This window comes from Octopus sinensis, linkage group LG7, assembly GCF_006345805.1.
Source record: "Octopus sinensis linkage group LG7, ASM634580v1, whole genome shotgun sequence".
Taxonomy (NCBI): Eukaryota; Metazoa; Mollusca; class Cephalopoda; order Octopoda; family Octopodidae; genus Octopus; species Octopus sinensis.
Genome location: NC_043003.1, coordinates 81,309,893 through 81,322,597, shown reverse-complemented (window position 1 = coordinate 81,322,597; position 12,705 = coordinate 81,309,893).

Here is a 12,705-nt window from a genome sequence, read left to right as displayed (position 1 = left end):
GAATTATTAATCTAATACTAGATCGTGTGTTTTAGGAGATATGAAGTTGTGACATGTATTCTTTTAATGTGTATGTACAGCTGTCTACAAACAAAAATTGAAAGCATGTCCTGGTTGTGACTAATTAGAAACATTTTCACTTGCCCATCGCTGATCCCCAATATACCATTATATTCTAGTATATTTTCACGAGACTCGCAAGATATAATCTTTAGGCAATCAATAAAAGGGTAAAATATGATGTTGAGACCTTGTTGAAAGTCACTATCGTCAAAAATAAAATGAAATATCTACAGCCAGGAATGGAGATATAATCTCCCTCATTACAACAGAACTATATAACAGCACACGACCACAAACTTTCTGCTGAGTGCTACAATCGATTGAATACATCGCAGTACACTACTGGTACTTAGTACATCTTAGGCAAATCGAATTTGAATTTGGCAGAACTTCAAAATAAGATGAAAATGGATACATCTAAATAATGCTGCAAAATATTCAGCTCAGTGTTTTATCATTTACCACACTTCCCGCAATCAAATGGTTAAAAGATTTTTTAAAAAAGAAAACCGTGTTTCAGTATAGTCGTTTAATGCATTTCTTTTAACAATTTAACTGTGTTTCTTTTAGTATCAATGTTCTTCTTTGAAATAATGGTTACACAATTGTTAGAAGCAAACTGTGACATTTCAAGGACAGTTTTGGTGACAGTTCTACATATGTAGCTTTTAGATTTATCATTGTTTAGTAGAAGTCGAAAAAGCTATTTTCTTCACATCTGAGCACTTTAGAAACATTCTACAGCAACTAGTTTGTTAAATCTGGGAGGATAAATGAAATAAATCGATAAGATAACATCTTATAAATACCCATTTCTAAAGTGCATTTTTCGATAATAGAAGACATCTTGAAAAGCTTTATTGCTAGATGTAAGTTGAAAAGATTCTGTTATAATTTTATATTCGATCAGGTGAAACATTTTCAGTTACGAAAGGATGCTCAATCAAAGTATCAGGTGGATTTCGATTATAGAACCAACGAGTAATAATTCGTTATGAATCCACTTCTGAGAAAATTGAAGGTATATTCAATATTTTATTGAATAACTTAGAATATAGATTGCTATCTGCTTCTTCTATTTGAATTAACAACTGTGTATGTGAAGGGAATATATCATTTGTTGAGAGATAAAGCCATACATGGATAGATGGAATGATGTAGAATAACTATATCGATCACACAACGGAGCAATTTTCAGACAAATTAAAACATCATTTGCTTCAGCTTAAGTTTAAAAAAATAACACATGATGAGAAGTTACTTGTGACGATATATCCCCCAAATAGTAGGAAATGGACGGACGAAAAATTTTCAAGGAGGTTTCATTAGTTTCCTTTAGAAATATGATTGAAACAGAGTGACAAATTTTGTAAATGTAAAAGGCGAAGCCATTAACTACAGAGCAAAGATAATTGAATGCATTGGCAAGTTAAATCATATAGAAGGCGAAATGGGAATTTTTTTAATTTTTTGTGCCTACTATTTGCTGATTTTGTCTTAGTGCATTTCAAACAGATACATGCTGAAGCATTAGCGTCAGCAGCAACAACAGCATTAATAATAACAACAGCAACAGTAACAACAAAAATTAGACTCAAGGATAGAAGTGAAATGCTTAGTTATAGTAGGAAGTTTGAATTCTGAAGTTATAGGCGTCACAATAGATAGGCATAAGTAAATCGCGTTCCTTTATAATTTGGATCAAAAGATTGTTAGAAATAATGCATTTGTTTATCAGTATATCTTGTAGACCAGAAAAACTGAGAAAGACTTACAACACCATATTATGTATGCCCTCGATTGTATTTTTGGTACTGTGGACTGGAGTGGACGCAACTAGCAGCGATAAATACGGTTGTATGGAGGAAAACATAGAAAAATTCTCAAAAAAACTTTTCATTAAAATGTGATAACGGTTACTGAAAGAATATATACAAAGCTTAAAATATTAACAGGTTACACATGGTAAGAGCTATGCAAACGTTTAATCTAGTCTTAGTACATATTTTTGCTTTACCTTTCCAGTATGAGTATCACATTCACAGTTACATTAAATTTTGTTGGGAATGTTTTCTAATTGACATCCTTTCATCGCGCATTCTAAGAATTATACTAATTTATTCAAAGAGTTAGCCCAGTTGAAAAGCAAAAACTAAAAAAAAAACAACATTATGGGTTTGTATGTATGTTTATGCTTATGTATATACTTAAATGATAAACTTCAGGAAAGTTTTACAGATGTTTATAATTTCAGTGATGGACTGGATCTGTAGTCTTCGAATTAGCTTTCTCCTTTCTGGTTTGAGAAGCCTAATTTCTCAAGATTTCCATTTAGACAGCATGTTACATATCCCAGTGCTCCAATAATTACAGGTATAAACCTGAACTTGTATTCTTGAGAGAGTAGCTGTTTTGTATGTTTGTATGTATGTATGTATGTGTGTGCAAATATGGAAATGTATAACTTCCTGGTGAAGTGTATAGATTCCAACTTATGTATATTTACAACATAATTACATACTGACGCACTTATATATATATATATATATACATACACACATACATCCACGTCTGAATGTATGTATATGTATGTCTTTGTTTGTGTTTATGATTCCATGTGCAAAAACATTAAATTACTCCGTACGCATTTTCATAGAAGTTTGTTCACCTGATATATGCCTATCATGTAATAAATATCACATATGCATATTATATGATATCGGTACGTATTTATTCAAGTATGAATATATCGTAAACCAAAGAGAGATAAATGGAGAAAGACAGGTACAGAGAGAGAGAGAGAGATTGGAAGGGGAGGAATATATATATATATACTCACTCATATTCATGTATACATACATACATACATATATATATATATACATATATATATATACATATATATATATACATATATATACATATATATACATATATATATACATATATATACATATATACATATATATATATATACATACACACACACACACACCTATATATATATATATACACGTATGAGGTAGGAGGCAGATGTATGTTTATTAGGTTTATATTTATGTGGAACAGACAGCCATTTCTATACGTCCGGCGAAAAAATAAAATAAAATAAAAACCGAATAGTATTTATTTATAATGTAGCCTATCATTGATTATTATACATAAACTTAATAGAGAAAGTAAGTAATAGGCTCAATTTACAGAAATTCACATTTATATAATAACTTGATGATATAGTAGAAAAAGATTCACGGTGCCTCTTTGGAATATTTGAATCTCTCATAATGAGAAATTATTTCACGTTGTAGACTGTGAATTATAAAAATGTCATTTTTATAGAAATCTGATATAATGTATATAGACGAACAGGAAAGATTTTATTGTAGCAAGTTGACATAACAAGTATGAACGAGGTAAATGACATTAATTATTTTTAAACTGAGACAACAAAAGACAAACAAACGGAAGAAAAACTAACTGTTACACATTTCCGTTTTCATTCCTTAGGTTGATTTTGGAAGAATCTAACAATTGTGTGTGTATGTGTATGTGTATTTGAGTGTGCATGTGTGTGTGTTTGTGTGTGCATGTGTGCGTGTGTACGAATGATCCTCTCATATCTGCTTTGCTGTGACGACTGTCAGCACATTCAGCATTGTATCTCACCAAGAGGTCAATTAACCTGCTGGAAAGAGTAGGCAAATCTCTTTCACAACATATATTAAACACACATTCTATCAACTTCAAAATGAACCACGAAGATGGGGTTACAAATGCTCGGAAAAGTTGGGAATAACGCAAACTGGCGGTTAGGGGCTGAACTGCGTTAAGCCTACCTAAACCTACGCCAAACTAGAAATATCAAAGCACTGTAAGCAGTAGCTCATTGTAAAATCGGCTAACACTGAGTAGAGTACTCAGATCAATTCACTCTTGGAGTATAGCGTCAAGAGATTCCACCAATGAATCAGTCAAAAAGATAGGACTTGTAGATATTGCCTTTCATCAGGTCCCTGTCACAATTATTAGACTCACATATGTGTAAAATATGTAATACATGTATACCAATACCAGCCGTGTATTGGCGTATTCAAATCATATAGTAGGTGTAGCTTGATCTGTGCAAAATACAGCGAGGAAACTCCACTAAAGTTTACAATGAATAAATCCTCCCTACCATAAGAATAAGACCTGAAATTTTGCGGGGCTGTGGAAGTCGATTATATTGACCCTAATGTTCAGTTAGTACATTATCACCCCCCGTTGACATGAAAGCAAAGTTGACCCCAGTGAGATTTGATCTGATATCGTAACAACCAGAAGAAATCTCAATAAACATTTCGTCTGGCGTGGTAACGATTCTGATAACGTTGACAATGAATAAATAACTGGTTCTAGATAAAGCACGCAATTCTTGGCTGCTTTCATAAAGATGCACATCTATTATGTTTTAAAAGGAAAAGTAATATGACGAAAGGACTTTGACATTTCGTTTTGTATTTAGATGTGTACAGGATATGAATTTGCGTAATTCGATAATCAAAACTGGTGCATGATAAAACGGTTTGTTGCCCTAGGAAAAATTACGTTGACTTATGACGGTCTCGTAATGTATTTACAAAAGTTTACATTAAAGACTGATCTGAGTTTACAGAAATAAGGTTTTCTTACCTCGCGGTTACATCGGTATTAACTACATTAAAACCACTGTTGCGTGTTATTTCCTTGTTGTACACTTGAAAGTGGTAATTTCTTTTCTTTAAAATCAATATCGATGGATGGCTACCTATTCTAAATACCTGAACATTACAGGTGTATATTTTATCGATCACACGTTGATGGAAGACTGTAGAATAGGATCGAACTCCCCCTTAGAGCTGCAAGATTTCTTCCATATCATTAAAAGCAAATATAATTACGACTACATCAATAACAGTAGGCAGGAAATTGGCAAGGTCGTTTGAGAGTCCGTTAGAATACCTGGCCAGATTCTATATATCGCTAGCGGAGAGATGACTCGCTACTATCTCTAGCGCTGGAGCGACCATTACCGTTGAGATCAACGAAGATCGAAATCGCGTGAGCTGGCGGTATCGGCGCTGAAGTTAGTGGGAACATATCTCCCCGCTGGTGATAAGAAAAAACAAGCATGCATCCTGCACCAAAAGATTATATGAGAGCTTCGGTACTATTTAAGAAGAGTGGTCCCGGTGCGCGCACTCGCGTACTCACGCATCACTGCTAGCTAGTCGTGACTCGTCGATCCTTACTTTGTGGTTTTGTGCTTTAGTTACTTTGTTTTAAAAAAAATATTTACTTTGTGTAAAAAAATTTATTATTTTTTGTGTTCTATTTACTTTGATAGGTAGACGTTGTAGGATAGACTAGTCACGACTCGCTAGCGCGGATGCGCGTGTACGCGAGTGCGCGCACCGGGAGCACTGTTCTTAAATAGTACCAGAGTTTCTTTCATGGTATCTACCACAGCAAGGATCGTTCTAACAGAACAACAATGTTCAAGTGGGAATAGATATTACCACTCGATTTTAATACTGCCTCTCTCGCTAATATATATTGCTTAGGATTGTTGAGCTCTGACACAAATTAAGCGGAAATCAACGGTTATCTTCTCGCGGTCAATACATAAACTACCAGCGAAGTACTAGTGTGAATATTCCTCTCTTTCTCCCTCTCTCTCATACATACACCTGCTCACTAATAAATATTCCTACAAACTCAGATATTTTTTCTCATGTAGAGAGCCTTGGGAGACCACTCACAACCTCCATTTCACCATAAATTCAGTAGAGTTGATTGAGCGGCTGGTAGCTACAGTTCATATAAATCAATCACCTTCAAAAACCATCCATGAACGAATCAGTGTTTTGCACAACATTGAACGGAATTAAAGAGCGAATTATCATAACTAACGAATAACATGTTTATGGGCGAGGAACGTATTATTAGCAACAACTGCAGTAGTTACAACTGCAATTGGGGAGCGTTAATTGAATTATCAGAAACACCGTCACTACCAATAACAACCACCACCATCAATACCACCACCACCACCAACAACAACAACAAAACCCACCATCACCATCAACACAACCACCACCATCAATATCACCACCACCAACAACAACAACAAAACTCACCATCACCACTACCACCACCAGCACTACCACTACCATCAACACAATCACCACCATCAACACCACCACCACCACCAACAACAAAAAAATTCACCATTACCACTCCCACCACCAGCACAACCACCACCATCAACACAACCACCACCATCAACACCACCACCACCACCAACAACAACAACGACAAAACCACCACCACCACCACCAATAACAATATCAAAACCCCCCACCACTACCACCATCAACGCAACCACTACAACCAACAACAACAAAACCCACCACTACCACTACCACCGCCAGCACAACAACCACCATCAACAAAACCACCACCAATAACAACAACCCCCCCACTACTGCCACCATCAACACAACCACCACCACCAACAACAACAACAAAACCCACCACTACCACTACCACCACCAGCACAACCACCACCATCAACACAACCAACACCACCACCACCAACAGCAAAACAAGCACCCCACCACTACCACCACCACCAACACAACCACAACCAACAACAGCAACAACCACCAACAACACCGCCGCGATGACGACGACAAAGACGACCATCGCCATCACCATCACTTCAATTACACTACATAATCACCACTACAATCACCACCACCACCACCACCACCATCACAGTCAGCAATAGTATCACAAGCACCATCATCACAAGCACCATCTCCTTCACCGTCATATCTCTCCACCTCCACCATCACTACCACCATCATCGCATCATCGTCCTCATAATCATCGTCACCACGACCATCATCATCAGCAGCAGCAACCGTAGTAGTAGTAGTAGTAATAGTAGTAGTAGTAATAGCAGTAGTAGTAGTGATAGTAGTAGTAGTAGTAGTGGTGGTGGTGGTGGTGGTGGTGGTAGTAATGGTAGTAGTAGTAGTAGTAGTAGTGGTGGTGGTGGTGGTGGTGGTGGTGGTGGTAGTAGTAGTAGTAGTAGTAGTAGTAGTAGTAGTAGTAGTAAATGCATGAACAATAGAAACAGTTGGAGTTATAGCGGCAATATATAATTTTGATTGTATTTCTTGCTACAGCAGGATTTAAGATTAACCTAAAGTTTCCATAGAGACGGATTAAAAACTTTGACGTCATTTTTATGTTTTATTTTATCACTGGTTGTTTCGCTTTCTGTTTCTAAATAAGGCTGTGCAAGGAGAAATATTTCTAAAATAATCATTCTGAAACTGTTTTCTACTCGCCACACCATTCTGTTCCTCGTCACTCCTTTTGTTTGTTCCAAGCAATACAAAACAACAGCGCAAAACAAGAACAATAACAATACATACATACATGCATACAAAGATATATACACACGCACACACCATATATATATATATACATATATGCACACACACATACTCACATATATATATACATATTTATCTATACACATACATATATATTTATATATATACGTACATATATGTATATATATATATTCTTATATACGTATTAATATATATAGATACATATATATATATATATATATTATATTCTTATATATATACGTATATAGATATGCACACACACATATATATTTATATATGTATATATGAGTATATATATATTTATATATATTCTTATATATACGTATTAATATATATAGATAATGATACATATATATGTATTTATATAGATATAGATACATACAAATGTAATTATATAGATATAGATACATATATAAGCATTTATATATATATATATACATATATATAAATATAATTATAAATATATATACGTATATATATATATATATATATATATATATATATATATATATATATATTCCCTTTTCTTTACATTTATTCCAAACTGTTTACATATGAGTAAATATATTTGCAGGAATATTACAGAAATATTTAGTTCACGTATTTTATTTTCGTTGTTTCAAGTGATTTTTAATATAAAATTATTCTTTTAAATATTGATTAACTTAATTCATGCTAGATATTCAGCTCATAAATATTCTTCACAGACTAAAAAAGAACTGATAAGAAGAAAATTTAAGTTTAATTTAACTCCGTATCTCTATATCTCGGCATGCAATAGCGGCAATATTTATATTGGACATTAACTTTCAATGTGCTTCCAGTGCAAAGCATTCTAACGCAATTGTACGTATGTATGTATGTATGTATGTATGTATGTATGTATGTTGTATGTATGTATGTATTTATGTATGCATGTATATTTGTAGTAGGTAGGTATATGTATGCATATCCGCGCGTGTTTGTGTAAGAGTTTTTTTTACACCCACACATACACACTGACACATATACATACACAATTTTATATACAAATCTGTACATATAAACATATATATGTACATATATGAATATTAACATAGATATGTATGTTAACACAAATATCTACATACTTGATATATATATATATATATATATATATATATTAGTGATGAAATAGAGGAGATAAAGGAATATGTCTTCCTGGGACAGGAAGTGAATATGCGCCGAGATATCGAAAATGAGATCCCACGGAGAGTAAGGGGCGGATGGAGTTTAATGGCATAAGGGATGTACTCAAGGGAAGGTTGAGCAGGACCACCCGCGCAAACCTCATCAGCAGTACAGTTCTACCTGCAATGATATATGGTAGTGAAACATGGGCTACCACTAAGAGAGAAGAGCAGAGACTGGTAACGGCTCAAAGAGCCATGGGAAAGTCAATGCTTGGTATCTCTTTGAGAGAGCACATCAGTAGCGAGATCATCAGAAAGAAGTCCGGCGTGAGGGATGTCATCGCAGAGTATACATGCAGCAAGTTTAGATAGGCTGGACAGGTCGCCCGGCTCACCTATAATCGGTGGACCCGCGCAGTTGTAGAGTGGTACCCGCGCGAGCGGAAACGACCACCCGGATGGCCTCCACGACGGTGGAGTTACGACTTCAGGAGGACGATTGGGCTCACGTGGATGAGAAAGGCGCGATCCAGGGGAAGTGGACAGCGTGCTGTGACCAGCGGTGTTAAATGAACACCCGACGGACTGGTCGGTCACGATAATATATATCTATCTATCCATATATATATATATATATATATACACACCCACATACATACTTTTATGTATATGCAAACGTATGTATTTATATATAAATTGTTGTAATGTGTATGCAATTCGAGGTTAGCTGGTTTAAATCCTGATGACCAAATGATTCAAATGCCTCATCCAATCCACAAACCGCCTATGTATTTATATGTATGCATTCCTAATACATTCACACACAAACATAGACACGCACACACCATCATCAGATGATAATCCTTATGAACACTCAATGGTCAGTCCTCTTTCACTATTATTCTCACTACATGAAAAACGAAGCATTCCACTGTCTGAATGTTTCGATGTGGCTGAGGCAATTGGCCTCATTGATTTACGTATCCTAGTTCCTCTAAAAACGTGCCTTCAGTTTGGACCACTGCAAGGGTGAAGCTTCGACAATCTCAAGTCATATCAACGGCCATGTTATGGATAATTTCTTGAAGAATCATATAACATTACAACCAATTTGCCTTTTTGACATAATACTAGACCACGGGACGGGCATGTACTACTCTTGTAGAAAACGTATAGGAGAAACTTTTGAAATTCATAATAAAAGTTTTGTTAAATAATATTAACATTTGCTTTACTCTCTCCCGCTTGATAATATCATTTAGTTGTAGTTATGGAGTTATGGGAGTGAAAGTAATATGATAAATTTTCATTAAGAATAATATACGTATATAATATTTGATTGGTTTCATGATAAATTTTTCCATGTATTTGTCTCGTGTGATAACCGAAAGAATACGTTTTGCTGAAGAATGGACGTGACTACACAATTTGTTTGTAGGTGCTGGTATATTAGCATGTTTTTGCATGTCGAGTCAAATGACACTCGTGTAGTCAGTTATGGTGAGGGATTCATCCACTTAGCAGTTCGGATCACTTTGGTACGTGATATACATGAAGACTTGGGTAATAAATTTATTGGCAGAAAGGCATGACAAGAAATTTTCGCTTTTTGTCTTACACCAGTCAGTCAATAGTTGCAGTTTTCAGCATTTTGTTGACGAAAACATTTGCCTCGACTGAAGAATGCATTTGCATTTACAACAATGCAACATTCACTTTATCGACGGGTTATTCTGTCCCATGTCTTTAAAAAAATTGAAAAGAACTCACTTCGCTGTTCTGTTTCTAAAAGACTAGTTGCATAGAATGAAGCTTGCTTCAAAATTTGTTAGAGGTTAATTCAGTATACGTTTTGTATTCTTTTTTAACACTGCAGGAGATGTCTTCTACGTTCGTATAATATTCGTTTTGAGAGATACTTGCCATTCAGAAGGCATTTGTTTATGACTCTGAATTTAGACTTTTGGGTGCGATTATCGATTATGAATATTACTATAACTGAACTTAACGCTTATTTTTGTAATAGATCATACGGTATCTACATAAAGCGGGGGAGAAATACATACTGATAAGTGGAAGGAATATCACATTACACTGAGCTATGATAAAGATTAACCGAAACATTTTTCTGTTTTAAGTTTGATATTTTATCATTATGATTTGCTCAATCTACATCAGTTTGGTATGGAAACACTGCCGATTAGAATTCTATTTTATTGTGGGGAGCTAGACAAGCTGTTGACTAATATTCAGTTCGATGAGATTTTAGCCATGTACCTGCTACTGTTATCTATTATGTCTATTATGTTATCTATTAGTATAATTTAGGATGGGTGAGTCCCTGTTTATCTACACATTGTTACTTCGTTTCGTTTATGGCATGGAGGTGTTTGCTGATATTATATTTAGTAATGCATCTCAGAAACATACTATATTCAGTATGCGTGCGTGAGTGTGGGTGTGTTTGTATATATACGCGCGGGGGTGTATATACGTACGAAGTGGAGAGAGAGAGAGGTTTATGAGTAATATTATCCTCCACGTATATAAAAATAATAAAGACTTAAATATAGTATGAATAAAAAAAAAATGAAATAAAGCTAATATATTTATATTTAGTGTGTGCTGTGAGAAGTGAATTCTAACGTTTTCAACAGATTTCTTCTTTGAAGTCATTTTACTATTGTTTTAGTATCGCCAATCATGCCATTGGAAAAACTATAAACGTCACACTTTATATTTCCCCTTCCACAAAAATATTGAGCATTTGTGAAATGAAACCAATACTGTTGCAGTAACCACAAAATTAACTCTTCACTTTTTCCTGTAGTCATGAGAAGTTGATCTCGTAATATAGTTGTATACGTCAGCACCAATAGCCTTTATAGTACATGTATTGATGAAATAATTTTCAGCCATTATATAATATCGTGCAGGTAACATGTTGTTTTTGTTAATATAACTATCGCTTTCAATTCGAGATTGTCATTAATATCGATTCTTTTGTTGTAATATCAGATTCTTTCAACCAAGAAGAAGACTAATTTTTTGTTATGATGATTGAATCGATCATAATATACTATTGTAATTTGAGGCCTTGTGCCTATATAAGAAATCAATATATAACATTGTTACTTATCTCATTGATAAAAGCAAAATATTAAAAAAAATTATAAAAAAAATATTTTATAGGGATTCATACTCAGAAGATCAGGTGGCTATTTGTAGAACATAATATGTTTAGTTCGCCCTTTTGTTGTCTCTGGCAATTTAAACAGTACTAAGGCTTTGAACTATCCCTTTCATTGGATGTGTTACAACACTACCTATATAATGATTATTATGGATTTTCTAAGTCATTTGTCAACATAAGTGAAATGTAATAAAGTGTAATGGCAGTCACCCCAAAATCAAAATCCTGAATAGATCTCATTTCATTGAAAGACTACATAGTATTCAACAGAATTCGTGTCAACGACAGTATTATATTGATTTTTTTTTTGAGTGAGCATAATATGTAATAGTTCAGATATTTTAAAAAAGGGTATGTAATGTACAAATGACATTACATATCCTATATATTATCGAAAGACAAGTTAAACTAGTTCTTATCTCTTCTTCCACAGTAAAATTGTATTATATCTTATATAACACCGTACTGTTGCTAATATAACACTGACATATCTAATATAACGCTGTGCTATTGCTAATATAAATATCGTAACCATTGCTGATATAAGCCTGTATTTTTGCCAGCGTAGCACTGTACTATTGCTGATATAAAACTAAGTTTTGCTAATATAAATAACATAATGCTATGTTACTCAAAAGACGCGAAACTAAGGCTGTTATAACACTGTAATATTGCTGATATAACTTTACAAATACTGACATGAAGCCCTACTATTGCGGGTATAACACTATAATATTATTAATATATCTTATATTTTGTAGCGCTTATTTAAGGAGCTTTAGGCAAACAAATCGACCTCAATACTTACCTTTTTGAGCCTGTTGCTAATTCTTCTGTTCTCAATTGCCAA